This window comes from Manis pentadactyla, chromosome 7, assembly GCF_030020395.1.
Source record: "Manis pentadactyla isolate mManPen7 chromosome 7, mManPen7.hap1, whole genome shotgun sequence".
Lineage (NCBI taxonomy): Eukaryota > Metazoa > Chordata > Mammalia > Pholidota > Manidae > Manis > Manis pentadactyla.
In genome coordinates this window covers 88,967,639-88,988,340 of record NC_080025.1, presented here as the reverse complement: position 1 = coordinate 88,988,340, position 20,702 = coordinate 88,967,639, and positions in this window count along the sequence as shown.

The following is a 20,702-nucleotide window of genomic DNA, read 5'->3' as shown; positions in this document are numbered from 1 at the left end:
CCTTGTAGCCTAGTGGCCTAGTGACCTACTACCCTAGTGGCCTAGTGACCTACTGACCTAGTTTCCTTGTAGCCTAGTGGCCTAGTGGCCAAGTGACATAGTAACCTAGGAGCCTTCAAGCCTAGTGGCCTATTGTCCTACTAGCCTAGTGGCCTAGTGACCTACTGACCTAGTTTCCTTGTAGCCTAGTGGCCTAGTGGCCTGCTAGCCTAGTGGCCTAGTGACCTACTGACCTAGTTTCCTTGTAGCCTAGTGGCCTAGTGGCCAAGTGACCTAGTAACCTAGTAGCCTTCAAGCCTAGTGGCCTATTGTCCTACTAGCCTAGTGGCCTAGTGACCTACTGACCTACTTTCCTTGTAGCCTAGTGGCCTAGTGACCTATTACCCTGTAGCCCAGTGTCCTAGTGCCCTAGGGAACTGGAAGCCTTGTAAAGTAGAGGACTATTAAGCTAGTGGCTTAGTACCTATTGGCCTATTGCATTGTAGCCTAGTTTCCTAATGACCTTGCTGTCTAGTGGCCTAGTGACCTACTGACCTAGATTCCTTGTAGCCTAGTGGCCTAGTGGCCAAGTGACCTAGTAACCTAGTAGCCTTCAAGCCTAGTTGCCTATTGTCCTACTAGCCTAGTGGCCTAGTGACCTACTGACCTAGTTTCCTTGTAGTCTAGTGGCCTAGTGACCTATTACCCTGTAGCCCAGTGTCCTAGTGCCCTAGGGAACTGGAAGCCTTGTAAAGTAGAGGACTATTAAGCTAGTGGCTTAGTACCTATTGGCCTATTGCATTGTAGCCTAGTTTCCTAATGACCTTGCTGTCTAGTGGCCTAGTGACCTACTGACCTAGTAGCCTTGTAGCCTAGTGGCCTAGTAGCCTGCATGCCTAGTGGCCTAGTGACCTACTGACCTAGTTTCCTTGTAGCCTAGTGGCCTAGTGGCCAAGTGACATAGTAACCTAGGAGCCTTCAAGCCTAGTGGCATATTGTCCTACTAGCCTAGTGGCCTAGTGACCTACTGACCTAGTTTCCTTGTAGCCTAGTGGCCTAGTGACCTACTGACCTTGTTTCCTTGTAGCCTAGTGGCCTAGTAACCTAGTGACCTAGTTTCCTTGTAGACTAGTAGCCTAGTGGCCTACTGACCTATTACCCTGTAGCCCAGTGGCCTAGTGCCCTAGGGAACTGGTAGCATTGTCACGTAGAGGACTATTAAGCTAGTGGCTTAGTACCTATTCGCCTAGTGCATTGTAGCCTAGTTTCGTAATGACCTTGCTGTCCAGTGGCCTAGTGACCTACTGACCTTGTAGCCTTGTAGCATAGTGGCCTAGTGGCCTACTAGCCTAGTGGCCTAGTGACCTACTGACCTAGTTTCCTTGTAGCCTAGTGGCCTAGTGACCTACTAGCCTAGTGGCCTAGTGACCTACTGACCTAGTAGCCTTGTAGCCTAGTGGCCTAGTGGCCTACTAGCCTAGTGGCCTAGTGACCTACTGACCTAGTTTCCTCGTAGCCTAGTGTCCTAGTGGCCTGCTAGCCTAGTGGCCTAGTGACCTACTGACCTAGTTTCCTTGTAGCCTAGTGGCCTAGTGACCTACTAGCCTAGTGGACTAGTGACCTAGTGACCTAGTTTCCTTGTAGCCTAGTGGCCTAGTGACCTAGTGACCTAGTTTCCTTGTAGACTAGTAGCCTAGTGGCCTAGTGACCTATTACCCTGTAGCCCAGTGGCCTAGTGCCCTAGGGAACTGGTAGCCTTGTAACGTAGAGGAATATTAAGCTAGTGGCTTAGTACCTATTGGCCTAGTGCATTGTAGCCTAGTTTCGTAATGACCTTGCTGTCCAGTGGCCTAGTGACCTACTGACCTTGTAGCCTTGTAGCCTAGTGGCCTAGTGGCCTACTAGCCTAGTGGCCTAGTGACCTACTGACCTAGTTTCCTTGTAGCCTAGTGGCCTAGTGGCCTGCTAGCCTAGTGGCCTAGTGACCTACTGACCTAGTTTCCTTGTAGCCTAGTGGCCTAGTGGCCAAGTGACCTAGTAACCTAGTAGTCTTCAAGCCTAGTGGCCTATTGTCCTACTAGCCTATTGGCCTAGTAACCTACAAACCTAGTTTCCTTGTAGCCTAGTGGCCTCGTGCCCTAGTGACCTAGTACCCCTTTAGCCTATTGGCCTAGTGACCTAGTAGCCTAGTAGCTCAGTAGCCCAGTAGCCTTGTGTCCTAGTGACCAATGTTGTTTGTAGCCTAGTGGCCTAGTGACCTACTAGCCTAGTGACCTAGTGACCTAGTGACCTAGTTTCCTTGTAGCCTTGTGGCCTAGTGACCTAGTGACCTAGTTTCCTCGTAGACTAGTAGCCTAGTGGCCTAGTGACCTATTACCCTGTAGCCCAGTGTCCTAGTGCCCTAGGGAACTGGTAGCCTTGTAACGTAGAGGACTATTAAGCTAGTGGCTTAGTACCTATTGGCCTAGTGCATTGTAGTCTAGTTTCCTAATGACCTTGCTGTCTAGTGGCCTAGTGACCTACTGACCTAGTAGCCTTGTAGCCTAGTGGCCTAGTGGCCTGCTTGCCTAGTGGCCTAGTGACCTAATGACCTAGTTTCCTTGTAGCCTAGTGGCCTAGTGGCCAAGTGACCTAGTAACCTAGTAGCCTTCAAGCCTAGTGGCCTATTGTACTACTAGCCTAGTGGCCTAGTGACCTACTGACCTAGTTTCCTTGTAGCCTAGTGGCCTAGTGACCTACTACCCTAGTGGCCTAGTGACCTACTGACCTAGTTTCCTTGTAGCCTAGTGGCCTAGAGACCTAGTGACCTAGTTTCCTCGTAGACTAGTAGCCTAGTGGCCTAGGGACCTATTACCCTGTAGCCCAGTGGCCTAGTGCCCTATGGAACTGGTAGCCTTGTAACGTAGAGGACTATTAAGCTAGTAGCTTAGTACATTTTGGCCTAGTGCATTGTAGCCTAGTTTCCTAATGACCTTGCTGTTCAGTGGCCTAGTGACCTACTGACCTAGTAGCCTTGTAGCCTAGTGGCCTAGTGGCCTACTAGCCTAGTGGCCTAGTGACCTACTGACCTAGTTTCCTTGTAGCCTAGTGGCATCGTGACCTAGTGACCTAGTACCCCTGTAGCCTATTGGCCTAGTGACCTAGTAGCCTAGTAGCTCAGTAGCCCATTAGCCTAGTGTCCTAGTGACCTAGTTTCCTTGTAGCCTAGTGGCCTAGTGACCTACTAGCCTAGTGGACTAGTGACCTAGTGACCTAGTTTCCTTGTAGCCTAGTGGCCTAGTGACCTAGTGACCTAGTTTCGTGGTAGACTAGTAGCCTACTGGCCTAGTGACCTATTACCCTGTAGCCCACTGGCCTAGTGCCCTAGGGAACTGGTAGCCTTGTAACATAGAGGACTATTAAGCTAGTGGCTTAGTACCTATTGGCCTAGTGCATTGTAGCCTAGTTTCGTAATGACCTTGCTGTCCAGTGGCCTAGTGACCTACTGACCTTGTAGCCTTGTAGCCTAGTGGCCTAGTGGCCTACAAGCCTAGTGGCCTAGTGACCTACTGACCTAGTTTCCTTGTAGCCTAGTGGCCTAGTGGCCTCCTATCCTAGTGGCCTAGTGTCCTACTGACCTAGTTTCCTTGTAGCCTAGTGGCCTAGTGGCCAAGTGACCTAGTAACCTAGTAGACTTCAAGCCTAGTGGCCATTTGTCCTACTAGCCTAGTGGCCTAGTGACCTTCTGACCTAGTTTCCTTGTAGCCTAGTGGCCTAGTGACCTACTACCCTAGTGGCCTAGTGACCTACTGACCTAGTTTCCTTGTAGCCTAGAGGCCTAGTGACCTACTGACCTAGTTTCATAGTAGCCTAGTAGCCTAGTGGCCTAGTGACCTATTACCCTGTAGACCAGTGGTCTAGTGTCCTAGGAAACTGGTAGCCTTGTAACGTAGAGGACTATTAAGCTAGTGGCTTAGTACCTATTGGCCTAGTGCATTGTAGCCTAGTTTCCTAATGACCTTGCTGTTCAGTGGCCTAGTGACCTACTGACCTAGTAGCCTGGTAGCCTTGTGGCCTAGTGGCCTACTAGCCTAGTGTCCTAGTGACCTACTGACCTAGTTTCCTTGTAGCCTAGTGTCCTAGTGGCCTGCTAGCCTAGTGGCCTAGTGACCTACTGACCTAGTTTCCTTGTAGCCTAGTGGCCTAGTGACCTACTAGCCTAGTGGACTAGTGACCTAGTGACCTAGTTTCCTTGTAGCCTAGTGGCCTAGTGACCTAGTGACCTAGTTTCCTTGTAGACTAGTAGCCTAGTGGCCTAGTGACCTATTACCCTGTATCCCAGTGGCCTAGTGCCCTAGGGAACTGGTAGCCTTGTAACGTAGAGGACTATTAAGCTAGTGGCTTAGTACCTATTGGCCTAGTGCATTGTAGCCTAGTTTCGTAATGACCTTGCTGTCCAGTGGCCTAGTGACCTACTGACCTTGTAGCCTTGTAGCCTAGTGGCCTAGTGGCCTACTAGCCTAGTGGCCTAGTGACCTACTGACCTAGTTTCCTTGTAGCCTAGTGGCCTAGTGGCCTGCTAGCCTAGTGGCCTAGTGACCTACTGACCTAGTTTCCTTGTAGCCTAGTGGCCTAGTGGCCAATTGACCTAGTAACCTAGTAGCCTTCAAGCCCAGTGGCCTATTGTCCTACTACCCAATGGCCTATTGACCTACTGTCCTAGTTTCCTTGTAGCCTAGTGGCCTAGTGACCTACTAGCCTAGTGGCCTAGTGACCTACTGACCTAGTTTCCTTGTAGCCTAGTGGCCTAGTGGCCAAGTGACCTAGTAACCTAGTAGCCTTCAAGCCTTGTGGCCTATTGTCCTACTTGCCTAGTGGCCTAGTGACCTACTGACCTAGTTTCCTTGTAGCCTAGTGGCCTAGTGACCTACTAGCCTAGTGGCCTAGTGACCTACTGACCTAGTTTCCTTGTAGCCTAGTGGCCTAGTGACCTAGTGACCTAGTTTCCTCGTAGACTAGTAGCCTAGTGGCCTAGTGACCTATTACCCTGTAGCCCAGTGGCCTAGTGCCCTAGGGAACTGGTAGCCTTGTAACGTAGAGGACTATTAAGCTAGTAGCTTAGTACCTTTTTGCCTAGTGCATTGTAGCCTAGTTTCCTAATGACCTTGCTGTTCAGTGGCCTAGTGACCTACTGACCTAGTAGCCTTGTAGCCTAGTGGCCTAGTGGCCTACTAGCCTAGTGGCCTAGTGACCTACTGACCTAGTTTCCTTGTAGACTAGTGTCCTAGTGGCCTGCTAGCCTAGTGGCCTAGTGACCTACTGACCTAGTTTCCTTGTAGCCTAGTGGCCTAGTGACCTACTAGCCTAGTGGACTAGTGACCTAGTGACCTAGTTTCCTTGTAGCCTAGTGGCCTAGTGACCTAGTGACCTAGTTTCCTTGTAGACTAGTAGCCTAGTGGCCTAGTGACCTATTACCCTGTAGCCCAGTGGCCTAGTACCCTAGGGAACTGGTAGCCTTGTAACGTAGAGGACTATTAATCTAGTGGCTTAGTACCTATTGGCCTAGTGCATTGTAGCCTAGTTTCATAATGACCTTGCTGTCCAGTGGCCTAGTGACCTACTGAGCTTGTAGCCTTGTAGCCTAGTGGCCTAGTGGCCTACTAGCCTAGTGGCCTAGTGACCTACTGACCTAGTTTCCTTGCAGCCTAGTGGCCTAGTGGCCTGCTAGCCTAGTGGCCTAGTGACCTACTGAACTAGTTTCCTTGTAGCCTAGTGGCCTAGTGGCCAAGTAACCTAGTAACCTAGTAGCCTTCAAGCCCAGTGGCCTATTGTCCTACTAGCCTAGTGGCCTAGTGACCTACTGAACTAGTTTCCTTGTAGCCTAGTGGCCTAGTGACCTACTAGCCTAGTGGCCTAGTGACCTACTGACATAGTAGCCTTGTAGCCTAGTGGCCTAGTGGCCTACTTGCCTAGTGGCCTAGTGACCTACTGACCTAGTTTCCTTGTAGCCTAGTGTCCTAGTGGCCTGCTAGCCTTGTGGCCTAGTGACCTACTGACCTAGTTTCCTTGTAGCCTAGTGGCCTAGTGACCTACTAGCCTAGTGGACTAGTGACCTAGTGACCTAGTTTCCTTGTAGCCTAGTGGCCTAGTGACCTAGTGACCTAGTTTCCTTGTAGTCTAGTAGCCTAGTGGCCTAGTGACCTATTACCCTGTAGCCCAGTGGCCTAGTGCCCTAGGGAACTGGTATCCTTGTAACGTAGAGGACTATTAAGCTAGTGGCTTAGTACCTATTGGCCTAGTGCATTGTAGCCTAGTTTCGTAATGTCCTTGCTGTCCAGTGGCCTAGTGACCTACTGACCTTGTAGCCTTGTAGCCTAGTGGCCTAGTGGCCTACTAGCCTAGTGGCCTAGTGACCTACTGACCTAGTTTCCTTGTAGCCTAGTGTCCTAGTGGCCTGCTAGCCTAGTGGCCTAGTGACCTACTGACCTAGTTTCCTTGTAGCCTAGTGGCCTAGTGGCCAAGTGACCTAGTAACCTAGTAGCCTTCAAGCCCAGTGGCCTATTGTCCTACTAGCCAATGGCCTATTGACCTACTGTCCTAGTTTCCTTGTAGCCTAGTGGCCTAGTGACCTACTAGCCTAGTGGCCTTGTGACCTACTGACCTAGTTTCCTTGTAGCCTAGTGGCCTAGTGACCTAGTGACCTAGTTTCCTCGTAGACTAGTAGCCTAGTGGCCTAGTGACCTATTACCCTGTAGCCCAGTGTCCTAGTGCCCTAGGGAACTGGAAGCCTTGTAACGTAGAGGACTATTAAGCTAGTGGCTTAGTACCTATTGGCCTAGTGCATTGTAGCCTAGTTTCCTAATGACCTTGCTGTCTAGTGGCCTAGTGACCTACTGACCTAGTTTCCTTGTAGCCTAGTGGCCTAGTGACCTACTAGACTAGTGGCCTAGTGACCTACTGACCTAGTAGCCTTGTAGCCTAGTGGCCTAGTGGCCTACTAGCCTAGTGGCCTAGTGACCTACTGACCTAGTTTCCTTGTAGCCTAGTGGCCTCGCGCCCTAGTGACCTAGTACCCCTTTAGCCTATTGGCCTAGTGACCTAGTAGCCTAGTAGCTCAGTAGCCCAGTAGCCTAGTGATCTAGTGACCTAGTTTCTTTGTAGCCAAGTGGCCTAGTGACCTACTGACCTAGTTTCCTTGTAGCCTAGTGGCCTAGTGACCTATTACCCTGTAGCCCAGTGTCCTAGTGCCCTAGGGAACTGGTAGCCTTGTAACGTAGAGGAGTATTAAGCTAGTGGCTTAGTACCTATTGGCCTAGTGCATTGTAGCCTAGTTTCCTAATGACCTTGCTGTCTAGTGGCCTAGTGACCTACTGACCTAGTAGCCTTGTAGCCCAGTGGCCTAGTGGCTTGCTAGCCTAGTGGCCTAGTGACCTGCTGACCTAGTTTCCTTGTAGCCTAGTGGCCTATTGGCCAAGTGACCTAGTAACATAGTAGCCTTCAAGCCTAGTGGCCTATTGTCCTACTAGCCTAGTTGCCTAGTGACCTACTGACCTAGTTTCCTTGTAGCCTAGTGGCCTAGTGGCCTGCTAGCCTAGTGGCCTAGTGACCTACTGACCTAGTTTCCTTGTAGCCTAGTGGTCTAGTGGCCTAGTGACCTTGTACCCCTGCAGCCTATTGGCCTAGTGACCTAGTAGCCTAGTAGCTCTGTAGCCCTGTGGCCTAGTGTCCTAGAGACCTAATTTCTTTGTAGCCTAGTGGCCTAGTGGCCTTCTAACCTAGTGGCCTAGTGACCTACTGAAATAGTTTCCTTGTAGCCTATTGGCCTAGTGGCCAAGAGACCTAGTGACCTATTAGCCTTGTAGCCTTGTAGCCTCGTGGCCTATTGGCCTACTAGCCTAGTGGCCTAGTGACCTACTGACCTAGTTTCCTTGTAGCCTAGTGGCCTAGTGCCCTAGTGACCTAGTAACCCTGTAGCCTATTGGCCTAGTGACCTAGTAGCCTAGTAGCTCAGTAGCCCAGTATCCTAGTGTCCTAGTGATCTAGTTTCTTTGTAGCCTAGTGGCCTAGTGGCCTACTAGCCTAGTGGCCTAGTGACCTACTGACCTAGATTCCTTGTAGCCTAGTGGCCTATAGGCCTACTAGCGTAGTGGCCTAGTGACCTAGTGACCTAGATTCCTTGTAGCCTAGTGGCCTAGTGACCTGGGTTAGCCTATCCTGGCCTAGCCTTGCCTACTAGGCTAGTACCAAGGAGTCTAGTAGCCTTGTAGCCGAGTGGATTAGGGACCCTGTAGCCTCGTGGCCTAGTGACCTAGTGACCTAGTTTCCTTGTAGCCTAGTGGCCGAGTGGCCTCTTGACCTAGCAGCCTTGTAGCCTAGTAGCCCACTGGCGTAGTGGCCTAGTGACATAGTACCCCTTTAGCCTAGTGGCCTAGTGATCCTGTAGCCTAGTGGCGTAGTGACCTAGTGACCAAGTTTCCTCGTAGACTAGTAGCCTGGTGGCCTAGTGACCTAGTACCCTGTAGCTCAGTGTCCTAGTGCCCTAGGGAACTGGTAGCCTTGTAACGTAGGGGACTATTAAGCTAGTGGCTTAGTACCTATTGGCCTAGTGCATTGTAGCCTAGTATCCTAATGACCTTGTTGTCTAGTGGCCTAGTGACCTACTGACCTAGTAGACTTTGTAGACCAGTGGCCTAGTGGCTTAATGACCTCGTAGCCTTGTAGTCTACTGATGTAGTAGCCTACTGGTCTCTTAGCCTAGTTGCCTACCCTAGCCTAGCCTAGCCTAGCCTAGTGGCCTAGTATCCTGGGTTAGCCTAGCCTAGCCTAGCCTTTCCTACTAGGCTAGTAGCCAAGTGGCCTAGTAGCCTTGTAGCCTAGTGGCCTAGTGACATTGTAGCCTTCTGTCCTAGTGTCCTAGTGACCTAGTTTCCTTGTAGCCTAGTGGCCTAGTGCCCTAGTGACCTAGTTTCCTCGTAGACTTGTGGCCTATTGTCCTAGTGGCCTAGTGACCCTGTAGCCTAGTGACCTAGTGACCTAGTGACCTAGTTTCCTTGTAGCCTACTGGCCTAGTGGCCTAGTGACGTAGTACCCCTGTATCCTATTGGACTATTGTACTAGTAGCCTAGTAGCTCAGTAGCCCAGTGGCCTAGTGTCCTAGTGGCTTAGGGAACTGGTTTCCTTGTAACCTAATACCCTATTAAGCTAGTATTTTACTACATAGTGGCCTAGGGCACTATAGCCTAGTGTCCTAGTGAACTTGTTGTCTAGTGTCCTAGAGACCTAGTGACCTAGTAGCCTTGTAGCCTAGTGGCCTAGTGGCCAAGAGACCTAGTGACCTAGTAGCCTTGTAGCCTTGTGGCCTAGTGGCCTAAAGACCTAGTAGCATTATAGCCTACTGATCTAGTAGCCTAGTCCTCTCGTAGCCAAGTAGCGTACCCTAGCCTAGCCTAGTGACGTAGTAGATTGGGTTAGCCTAGCCTGGCCTAACCTTGCCTACTAGGCTGGTACCAATTAGCCTAGTAGCCTTGTAGCCTAGTGGCCTAGTGACGTAGTGAAGTAGTTTCCTTGTAGCCTAGTGGCCTAGTGGTCTAGTGACCAATACCCCTTTAGCCTAGTGTCCTAGTGACCCTTTAGCCTAGTGGCCTAGTGACCTCGTTTCCTCGTAGACTAGTAGCCTAGTGGCCTAGTGACCTAGTACCCTGTAGCCCAGTGGCCTAGTGCCCTAGGGAACTGGTAGCCTTGTAACGTAGAGGACTATTAAGCTAGTGGCTTAGTACCTATTGGCCTAGTGCATTGTAGCCTAGTGTCCTAATGACCTTCTTGTCTAGTGGCCTAGTGACCTACTGACCTAGTAGACTTGTAGCCCAGTGGCCTAGTGGCCTAATGACATCGTAGCCTTGTAGTCTACTGATGTAGTAGCCTACTGGTCTCTTAGCCTAGTTGCCTACCCTAGCCTAGCCTAGCCTAGCCTAGTGGCCTAGTATCCTGGGTTAGCCTAGCCTAGCCTAGCCTTTCCTACTAGGCTAGTAGCCAAGTGGCCTAGTAGCCTTGTAGCCTAGTGGCCTAGTGACATTTTAGCCTAGTCGCTTAGTGGCCAAGTGACCTAGAAACCTAGTAGCCTTGTAGCTTTGTGGCCTATTGGCCTACTAGCCTAGTGGCCTAGTGACATACTGACTTAGTTTCCTTGTAGCCTAGTGGCCTAGTGCCCTAGTGACCTAGTACCCCTGTAGCCTATTGGCCTAGTGACCTAGTAGCCTAGTAGCTCAGTAGCCCAGTATCCTAGTGTCCTAGTAACCTAGATTCTTTGTAGACTAGTGGCCTAGTGGCCTAGTGAACTACTGATCTAGTTTCCTTGTAGCCTAGTGTCCTAGTGACCTAGTGACCTAGTTTCCTCGTAGACAAGTAGCCTAGTGGCCTAGTGACCTAGTACCCTGTAGCTCAGTGTCCTAGTGCCCTAGGCAACTGGTAGCCTTGTAACGAAGAGGACTATTAAGCTAGTGGCTTAGTACCTATTGGCCTAGTGCATTGTAGCCTAGTTTCCTAATGACCTTGTTGTCTAGCGGCCTAGTGACCTACTGACCTAGTAGACTTGTAGCCCAGTGGCCTAGTGGACTAATGAACTCGTAGCCTTGTAGTCTACTGATGTAGTCGCCTACTTGTCTCTTAGCCTAGTTGCCTACACAAGCCTAGCCTAGCCTAGCCTAGTGGCCTAGTATCCTGGGTTAGCCTAGCCTAGCCTAGCCTTTCCTACTAGGCTAGTAGCCAAGTGGCCTAGTAGCCTTGTAGCCTCGGGCCTAGTGACATTGCAGACTAGTGGACTAGTGTCCTAGTGACCTTGTTTCCTTGTATCCTAGTGGCTTAGTGGCCAAGTGACCTAGTGACCTAGTAGCCTTGTAGCCTAGTGGCCTATTGGCCTACTAGCGTAGTGGCCTAGTGACCTACTGACCTAGTTTCCTTGTAGCCTAATGGCCTAGTGGCCTAGTGACCTAGTACCCCTGTAGCCTATTGGCCTAATGACCTAGTAGCCTAGTAGCTCAGTAGCCCAGTGGCCTAGTGTCCTAGTGACCAAGTTTCTTTGTAGCCTAGTGGCCTAGTGGCCTACTAGCCTAGTGGCCTAGTGACCTACTGACCTAGTTTCCTTGTAGCCTAGTGGCTTAGTGGCCAAGAGACCTAGTGAACTACTAGCCTTGTAGCCTTGTGGCCTAGTGGCCTAAAGACCTAGTAGCCTTATAGCCTACTGATCTAGTAGCCTAGTCCTCTCGTAGCCAAGTAGCGTACCCTAGCCTAGCCTAGTGACCTAGTAGCCTGGGTTAGCCTAGCCTGGCCTAGCCATGCCTACTAGGCGAGTACCAAGTAGCCTAGTAGACTTGTAGCCTAGTGGCCTAGTGACCCTGTAGACTAGTGGCCTAGTGACCCAGTGACCTAGATTCCTTGTAGCCTAGTACCCTAGTGGCCTAGTGACCTAGTTTCCTTGTAGCCTAGTAGCCCACTACCATAGTGGCCTAGTGACCTAGTAGCCCTGTAGCGTAGTTTCCTAGTGACCTAGTAGCCTAGTGGCCTAGTGACCTAGTGACCTAGATTCCTTGTAGCCTAGTGGCCTAGTTGCCTGGGTTAGCCTATCCTGGCCTAGCCTTGCCTACTAGGCTAGTACCAAGGAGCCTAGTAGCCTTGTAGCCTAGTGGCCTAGTGACCCTGTAGGCTCGTGGCCTAGTGACCTAGTGACCTAGTTTCCTTGTAGCCTAGTGGACTAGTGACCTAGCAGCCTTGTAGCCTAGTAGCCCACTGGCGTAGTGGCCTGGTGACCTAGTACCCCTTTAGCCTAGTGGCCTAGTGATCCTGTAGCATAGTGGCCTAGTGACCTAGTGACCTATTTTCCTCGTAGACTAGTAGCCTAGTGACCTAGTGACCTAGTACCCTGTAGCTCAGTGTCCTAGTGCCCTAGGGAACTGGTAGCCTTGTAACGTAGGGGACTATTAAGCTAGTGGCTTATTACCTATTGGCCTAGTGCATTGTAGCCTAGTTTCGTAATGACCTTGCTGTCCAGTGGCCTAGTGACCTACTGACCTAGTAGCCTTGTAGCCTAGTGGCCTAGTGGCCTACTAGCCTAGTGGCCTAGTGACCTACTGACCTAGTTTCCTCGTAGCCTAGTGTCCTAGTGGCCTGCTAGCCTAGTGGCCTAGTGACCTACTGACCTAGTTTCCTTGTAGCCTAGTGGCCTAGTGACCTACTAGCCTAGTGGACTAGTGACCTAGTGACCTAGTTTCCTTGTAGCCTAGTGGCCTAGTGACCTAGTGACCTAGTTTCCTTGTAGACTAGTAGCCTAGTGGCCTAGTGACCTATTACCCTGTAGCCCAGTGGCCTAGTGCCCTAGGGAACTGGTAGCCTTGTAACGTAGAGGAATATTAAGCTAGTGGCTTAGTACCTATTGGCCTAGTGCATTGTAGCCTAGTTTCGTAATGACCTTGCTGTCCAGTGGCCTAGTGACCTACTGACCTTGTAGCCTTGTAGCCTAGTGGCCTAGTGGCCTACTAGCCTAGTGGCCTAGTGACCTACTGACCTAGTTTCCTTGTAGCCTAGTGGCCTAGTGGCCTGCTAGCCTAGTGGCCTAGTGACCTACTGACCTAGTTTCCTTGTAGCCTAGTGGCCAAGTGGCCAAGTGACCTAGTAACCTAGTAGCCTTCAAGCCCAGTGGCCTATTGTCCTACTAGCCTAGTGGCCTAGTGACCTACTGACCTAGTTTCCTTGTAGCCTAGTGGCCTAGTGACCTACTAGCCTAGTGGCCTAGTGACCTACTGACCTAGTTTCCTTGTAGCCTAGTAGCCTAGTGGCCTAGTGACCTATTACCCTGTAGACCAGTGGTCTAGTGCCCTAGGGAACTGGTAGCCTTGTAACGTAGAGGACTATTAAGCTAGTGGCTTAGTACCTATTGGCCTAGTGCATTGTAGCCTAGTTTCCTAATGACCTTGCTGTTCAGTGGCCTAGTGACCTACTGACCTAATAGCCTTGTAGCCTAGTGGCCTAGTGGCCTACTAGCCTAGTGGCCTAGTGACCTACTGACCTAGTTTCCTTGTAGCCTAGTGGCCTCGTGACCTAGTGACCTAGTACCCCTGTAGCCTATTGGCCTAGTGAACTAGTAGCCTAGTAGCTCAGTAGCCCAGTAGCCTAGTGTCCTAGTGACCTAGTTTATTTGTAGCCTAGTGGCCTAGTGACCTACTAGCCTAGTGGCCTAGTGACCTAGTGACCTAGTTTCCTTGTAGCCTAGTGGCCTAGTGACCTAGTGACCTAGTTTCCTCGTAGACTAGTAGCCTAGTGGCCTAGTGACCTATTACCCTGTAGCCCAGTGTCCTAGTGCCCTAGGGAACTGGTAGCCTTGTAACGTAGAGGACTATTAAGCTAGTGGCTTAGTACCTATTGGCCTAGTGCATTGTAGCCTAGTTTCGTAATGACCTTGCTGTCTAGTGGCCTAGTAACCTACTGACCTTGTAGCCTTGTAGCCTAGTGGCCTAGTGGCCTACTAGCCTAGTGGCCTAGGGACCTACTGACCTAGTTTCCTTGTAGCCTAGTGGCCTAGTGGGCAAGTGACCTAGTAACCTAGTAGTCTTCAAGCCTAGTGGCCTATTGTCCTACTAGCCTATTGGCCTAGTAACCTACAAACCTAGTTTCCTTGTAGCCTAGTGGCCTCGTGCCCTAGTGACCTAGTACCCCTTTAGCCTATTGGCCTAGTGACCTAGTAGCCTAGTAGCTCAGTAGCCCAGTAGCCTTGTGTCCTAGTGACCAATGTTGTTTGTAGCCTAGTGGCCTAGTGACCTACTAGCCTAGTGACCTAGTGACCTAGTGACCTAGTTTCCTTGTAGCCTTGTGGCCTAGTGACCTAGTGACCTAGTTTCCTCGTAGACTAGTAGCCTAGTGGCCTAGTGACCTATTACCCTGTAGCCCAGTGTCCTAGTGCCCTAGGGAACTGGTAGCCTTGTAACGTAGAGGACTATTAAGCTAGTGGCTTTGTACCTATTGGCCTAGTGCATTGTAGTCTAGTTTCCTAATGACCTTGCTGTCTAGTGGCCTAGTGACCTACTGACCTAGTAGCCTTGTAGCCTAGTGGCCTAGTGGCCTGCTTGCCTAGTGGCCTAGTGACCTACTGACCTAGTTTCCTTGTAGCCTAGTGGCCTAGTGGCCAAGTGACCTAGTAACCTAGTAGCCTTCAAGCCTAGTGGCCTATTGTCCTACTAGCCTAGTGGCCTAGTGACCTACTGACCTAGTTTCCTTGTAGCCTAGTGGCCTAGTGACCTACTACCCTAGTGGCCTAGTGACCTACTGACCTAGTTTCCTTGTAGCCTAGTGGCCTAGTGGCCAAGTGACATAGTAACCTAGGAGCCTTCAAGCCTAGTGGCCTATTGTCCTACTAGCCTAGTGGCCTAGTGACCTACTGACCTAGTTTCCTTGTAGCCTAGTGGCCTAGTGGCCTGCTAGCCTAGTGGCCTAGTGACCTACTGAACTAGTTTCCTTGTAGCCTAGTGGCCTAGTGGCCAAGTGACCTAGTAACCTAGTAGCCTTCAAGCCTAGTGGCCTATTGTCCTACTAGCCTAGTGGCCTAGTGACCTACTGACCTACTTTCCTTGTAGCCTAGTGGCCTAGTGACCTATTACCCTGTAGCCCAGTGTCCTAGTGCCCTAGGGAACTGGAAGCCTTGTAAAGTAGAGGACTATTAAGCTAGTGGCTTAGTACCTATTGGCCTATTGCATTGTAGCCTAGTTTCATAATGACCTTGCTGTCTAGTGGCCTAGTGACCTACTGACCTAGATTCCTTGTAGCCTAGTGGCCTAGTGGCCAAGTGACCTAGTAACCTAGTAGCCTTCAAGCCTAGTTGCCTATTGTCCTACTAGCCTAGTGGCCTAGTGACCTACTGACCTAGTTTCCTTGTAGTCTAGTGGCCTAGTGACCTATTACCCTGTAGCCCAGTGTCCTAGTGCCCTAGGGAACTGGAAGCCTTGTAAAGTAGAGGACTATTAAGCTAGTGGCTTAGTACCTATTGGCCTATTGCATTGTAGCCTAGTTTCCTAATGACCTTGCTGTCTAGTGGCCTAGTGACCTACTGACCTAGTAGCCTTGTAGCCTAGTGGCCTAGTAGCCTGCATGCCTAGTGGCCTAGTGACCTACTGACCTAGTTTACTTGTAGCCTAGTGGCCTAGTGGCCAAGTGACATAGTAACCTAGGAGCCTTCAAGCCTAGTGGCCTATTGTCCTACTAGCCTAGTGGCCTAGTGACCTACTGACCTAGTTTCCTTGTAGCCTAGTGGCCTAGTGACCTACTGACCTTGTTTCCTTGTAGCCTAGTGGCCTAGTGACCTAGTGACCTAGTTTCCTCGTAGACTAGTAGCCTAGTGGCCTAGTGACCTATTACCCTGTAGCCCAGTGGCCTAGTGCCCTAGGGAACTGGTAGCCTTGTAACGTAGAGGACTATTAAGCTAGTGGCTTAGTACCTATTGGCCTAGTGCATTGTAGCCTAGTTTCGTAATGACCTTGCTGTCTAGTGGCCTAGTAACCTACTGACCTTGTAGCCTTGTAGCCTAGTGGCCTAGTGGCCTACTAGCCTAGTGGCCTAGGGACCTACTGACCTAGTTTCCTTGTAGCCTAGTGGCCTAGTGGGCAAGTGACCTAGTAACCTAGTAGTCTTCAAGCCTAGTGGCCTATTGTCCTACTAGCCTATTGGCCTAGTAACCTACAAACCTAGTTTCCTTGTAGCCTAGTGGCCTCGTGCCCTAGTGACCTAGTACCCCTTTAGCCTATTGGCCTAGTGACCTAGTAGCCTAGTAGCTCAGTAGCCCAGTAGCGTTGTGTCCTAGTGACCAATGTTGTTTGTAGCCTAGTGGCCTAGTGACCTACTAGCCTAGTGACCTAGTGACCTAGTGACCTAGTTTCCTTGTAGCCTTGTGGCCTAGTGACCTAGTGACCTAGTTTCCTCGTAGACTAGTAGCCTAGTGGCCTAGTGACCTATTACCCTGTAGCCCAGTGTCCTAGTGCCCTAGGGAACTGGTAGCCTTGTAACGTAGAGGACTATTAAGCTAGTGGCTTAGTACCTATTGGCCTAGTGCATTGTAGTCTAGTTTCCTAATGACCTTGCTGTCTAGTGGCCTAGTGACCTACTGACCTAGTAGCCTTGTAGCCTAGTGGCCTAGTGGCCTGCTTGCCTAGTGGCCTAGTGACCTACTGACCTAGTTTCCTTGTAGCCTAGTGGCCTAGTGGCCAAGTGACCTAGTAACCTAGTAGCCTTCAAGCCTAGTGGCCTATTGTACTACTAGCCTAGTGGCCTAGTGACCTACTGACCTAGTTTCCTTGTAGCCTAGTGGCCTAGTGACCTACTACCCTAGTGGCCTAGTGACCTACTGACCTAGTTTCCTTGTAGCCTAGTGGCCTAGTGGCCAAGTGACATAGTAACCTAGGAGCCTTCAAGCCTAGTGGCCTATTGTCCTACTAGCCTAGTGGCCTAGTGACCTACTGACCTAGTTTCCTTGTAGCCTAGTGGCCTAGTGGCCTGCTAGCCTAGTGGCCTAGTGACCTACTGACCTAGTTTCCTTGTAGCCTAGTGGCCTAGTGGCCAAGTGACCTAGTAACCTAGTAGCCTTCAAGCCTAGTGGCCTATTGTCCTACTAGCCTAGTGGCCTAGTGACCTACTGACCTACTTTCCTTGTAGCCTAGTGGCCTAGTGACCTATTACCCTGTAGCCCAGTGTCCTAGTGCCCTAGGGAACTGGAAGCCTTGTAAAGTAGAGGACTATTAAGCTAGTGGCTAAGTACCTATTGGCCTATTGCATTGTAGCCTAGTTTCCTAATGACCTTGCTGTCTAGTGGCCTAGTGACCTACTGACCTAGATTCCTTGTAGCCTAGTGGCCTAGTGGCCAAGTGACCTAGTAACCTAGTAGCCTTCAAGCCTAGTTGCCTATTGTCCTACTAGCCTAGTGGCCTAGTGACCTACTGACCTAGTTTCCTTGTAGTCTAGTGGCCTAGTGACCTATTACCCTGTAGCCCAGTGTCCTAGTGCCCTAGGGAACTGGAAGCCTTGTAAAGTAGAGGACTATTAAGCTAGTGGCTTAGTACCTATTGGCCTATTGCATTGTAGCCTAGTTTCCTAATGACCTTGCTGTCTAGTGGCCTAGTGACCTACTGACCTAGTAGCCTTGTAGCCTAGTGGCCTAGTAGCCTGCATGCCTAGTGGCCTAGTGACCTACTGACCTAGTTTCCTTGTAGCCTAGTGGCCTAGTGGCCAAGTGACATAGTAACCTAGGAGAATTCAAGCCTAGTGGCATATTGTCCTACTAGCCTAGTGGCCTAGTGACCTACTGACCTAGTTTCCTTGTAGCCTAGTGGCCTAGTGACCTACTGACCTTGTTTCCTTGTAGCCTAGTGGCCTAGTGACCTAGTGACCTAGTTTCCTTGTAGACTAGTAGCCTAGTGGCCTACTGACCTATTACCCTGTAGCCCAGTGGCCTAGTGCCCTAGGGAACTGGTAGCATTGTCACGTAGAGGACTATTAAGCTAGTGGCTTAGTACCTATTCGCCTAGTGCATTGTAGCCTAGTTTCGTAATGACCTTGCTGTCCAGTGGCCTAGTGACCTACTGACCTTGTAGCCTTGTAGCATAGTGGCCTAGTGGCCTACTAGCCTAGTGGCCTAGTGACCTACTGACCTAGTTTCCTTGTAGCCTAGTGGCCTAGTGACCTACTAGCCTAGTGGCCTAGTGACCTACTGACCTAGTAGCCTTGTAGCCTAGTGGCCTAGTGGCCTACTAGCCTAGTGGCCTAGTGACCTACTGACCTAGTTTAATCGTAGCCTAGTGTCCTAGTGGCCTGCTAGCCTAGTGGCCTAGTGACCTACTGACCTAGTTTCCTTGTAGCCTAGTGGCCTAGTGACCTACTAGCCTAGTGGACTAGTGACCTAGTGACCTAGTTTCCTTGTAGCCTAGTGGCCTAGTGACCTAGTGACCTAGTTTCCTTGTAGACTAGTAGCCTAGTGGCCTAGTGACCTATTACCCTGTAGCCCAGTGGCCTAGTGCCCTAGGGAACTGGTAGCCTTGTAACGTAGAGGAATATTAAGCTAGTGGCTTAGTACCTATTGGCCTAGTGCATTGTAGCCTAGTTTCGTAATGACCTTGCTGTCCAGTGGCCTAGTGACCTACTGACCTTGTAGCCTTGTAGCCTAGTGGCCTAGTGGCCTACTAGCCTAGTGGCCTAGTGACCTACTGACCTAGTTTCCTTGTAGCCTAGTGGCCTAGTGGCCTGCTAGCCTAGTGGCCTAGTGACCTACTGACCTAGTTTCCTTGTAGCCTAGTGGCCTAGTGGCCAAGTGACCTAGTAACCTAGTAGTCTTCAAGCCTAGTGGCCTATTGTCCTACTAGCCTATTGGCCTAGTAACCTACAAACCTAGTTTCCTTGTAGCCTAGTGGCCTCGTGCCCTAGTGACCTAGTACCCCTTTAGCCTATTGGCCTAGTGACCTAGTAGCCTAGTAGCTCAGTAGCCCAGTAGCCTTGTGTCCTAGTGACCAATGTTGTTTGAAGCCTAGTGGCCTAGTGACCTACTAGCCTAGTGACCTAGTGACCTAGTGACCTAGTTTCCTTGTAGCCTTGTGGCCTAGTGACCTAGTGACCTAGTTTCCTCGTAGACTAGTAGCCTAGTGGCCTAGTGACCTATTACCCTGTAGCCCAGTGTCCTAGTGCCCTAGGGAACTGGTAGCCTTGTAACGTAGAGGACTATTAAGCTAGTGGCTTAGTACCTATTGGCCTAGTGCATTGTAGTCTAGTTTCCTAATGACCTTGCTGTCTAGTGGCCTAGTGACCTACTGACCTAGTAGCCTTGTAGCCTAGTGGCCTAGTGGCCTGCTTGCCTAGTGGCCTAGTGACCTACTGACCTAGTTTCCTTGTAGCCTAGTGGCCTAGTGGCCAAGTGACCTAGTAACCTAGTAGCCTTCAAGCCTAGTGGCCTATTGTACTACTAGCCTAGTGGCCTAGTGACCTACTGACCTAGTTTCCTTGTAGCCTAGTGGCCTAGTGACCTACTACCCTAGTGGCCTAGTGACCTACTGACCTAGTTTCCTTGTAGCCTAGTGGCCTAGAGACCTAGTGACCTAGTTTCCTCGTAGACTAGTAGCCTAGTGGCCTAGGGACCTATTACCCTGTAGCCCAGTGGCCTAGTGCCCTAGGGAACTGGTAGCCTTGTAACGTAGAGGACTATTAAGCTAGTAGCTTAGTACATTTTGGCCTAGTGCATTGTAGCCTAGTTTCCTAATGACCTTGCTGTTCAGTGGCCTAGTGACCTACTGACCTAGTAGCCTTGTAGCCTAGTGGCCTAGTGGCCTACTAGCCTAGTGGCCTAGTGACCTACTGACCTAGTTTCCTTGTAGCCTAGTGGCATCGTGACCTAGTGACCTAGTACCCCTGTAGCCTATTGGCCTAGTGACCTAGTAGCCTAGTAGCTCAGTAGCCCATTAGCCTAGTGTCCTAGTGACCTAGTTTCCTTGTAGCCTAGTGGCCTAGTGACCTACTAGCCTAGTGGACTAGTGACCTAGTGACCTAGTTTCCTTGTAGCCTAGTGGCCTAGTGACCTAGTGACCTAGTTTCGTGGTAGACTAGTAGCCTACTGGCCTAGTGACCTATTACCCTGTAGCCCACTGGCCTAGTGCCCTAGGGAACTGGTAGCCTTGTAACATAGAGGACTATTAAGCTAGTGGCTTAGTACCTATTGGCCTAGTGCATTGTAGCCTAGTTTCGTAATGACCTTGCTGTCCAGTGGCCTAGTGACCTACTGACCTTGTAGCCTTGTAGCCTAGTGGCCTAGTGGCCTACTAGCCTAGTGGCCTAGTGACCTACTGACCTAGTTTCCTTGTAGCCTAGTGGCCTAGTGGCCTCCTATCCTAGTGGCCTAGTGTCCTACTGACCTAGTTTCCTTGTAGCCTAGTGGCCTAGTGGCCAAGTGACCTAGTAACCTAGTAGACTTCAAGCCTAGTGGCCATTTGTCCTACTAGCCTAGTGGCCTAGTGACCTTCTGACCTAGTTTCCTTGTAGCCTAGTGGCCTAGTGACCTACTACCCTAGTGGCCTAGTGACCTACTGACCTAGTTTCCTTGTAGCCTAGAGGCCTAGTGACCTACTGACCTAGTTTCATAGTAGCCTAGTAGCCTAGTGGCCTAGTGACCTATTACCCTGTAGACCAGTGGTCTAGTGCCCTAGGAAACTGGTAGCCTTGTAACGTAGAGGACTATTAAGCTAGTGGCTTAGTACCTATTGGCCTAGTGCATTGTAGCCTAGTTTCCTAATGACCTTGCTGTTCAGTGGCCTAGTGACCTACTGACCTAGTAGCCTGGTAGCCTTGTGGCCTAGTGGCCTACTAGCCTAGTGGCCTAGTGACCTACTGACCTAGTTTCCTTGTAGCCTAGTGTCCTAGTGGCCTGCTAGCCTAGTGGCCTAGTGACCTACTGACCTAGTTTCCTTGTAGCCTAGTGGCCTAGTGACCTACTAGCCTAGTGGACTAGTGACCTAGTGACCTAGTTTCCTTGTAGCCTAGTGGCCTAGTGACCTAGTGACCTAGTTTCCTTGTAGACTAGTAGCCTAGTGGCCTAGTGACCTATTACCCTGTATCCCAGTGGCCTAGTGCCCTAGGGAACTGGTAGCCTTGTAACGTAGAGGACTATTAAGCTAGTGGCTTAGTACCTATTGGCCTAGTGCATTGTAGCCTAGTTTCGTAATGACCTTGCTGTCCAG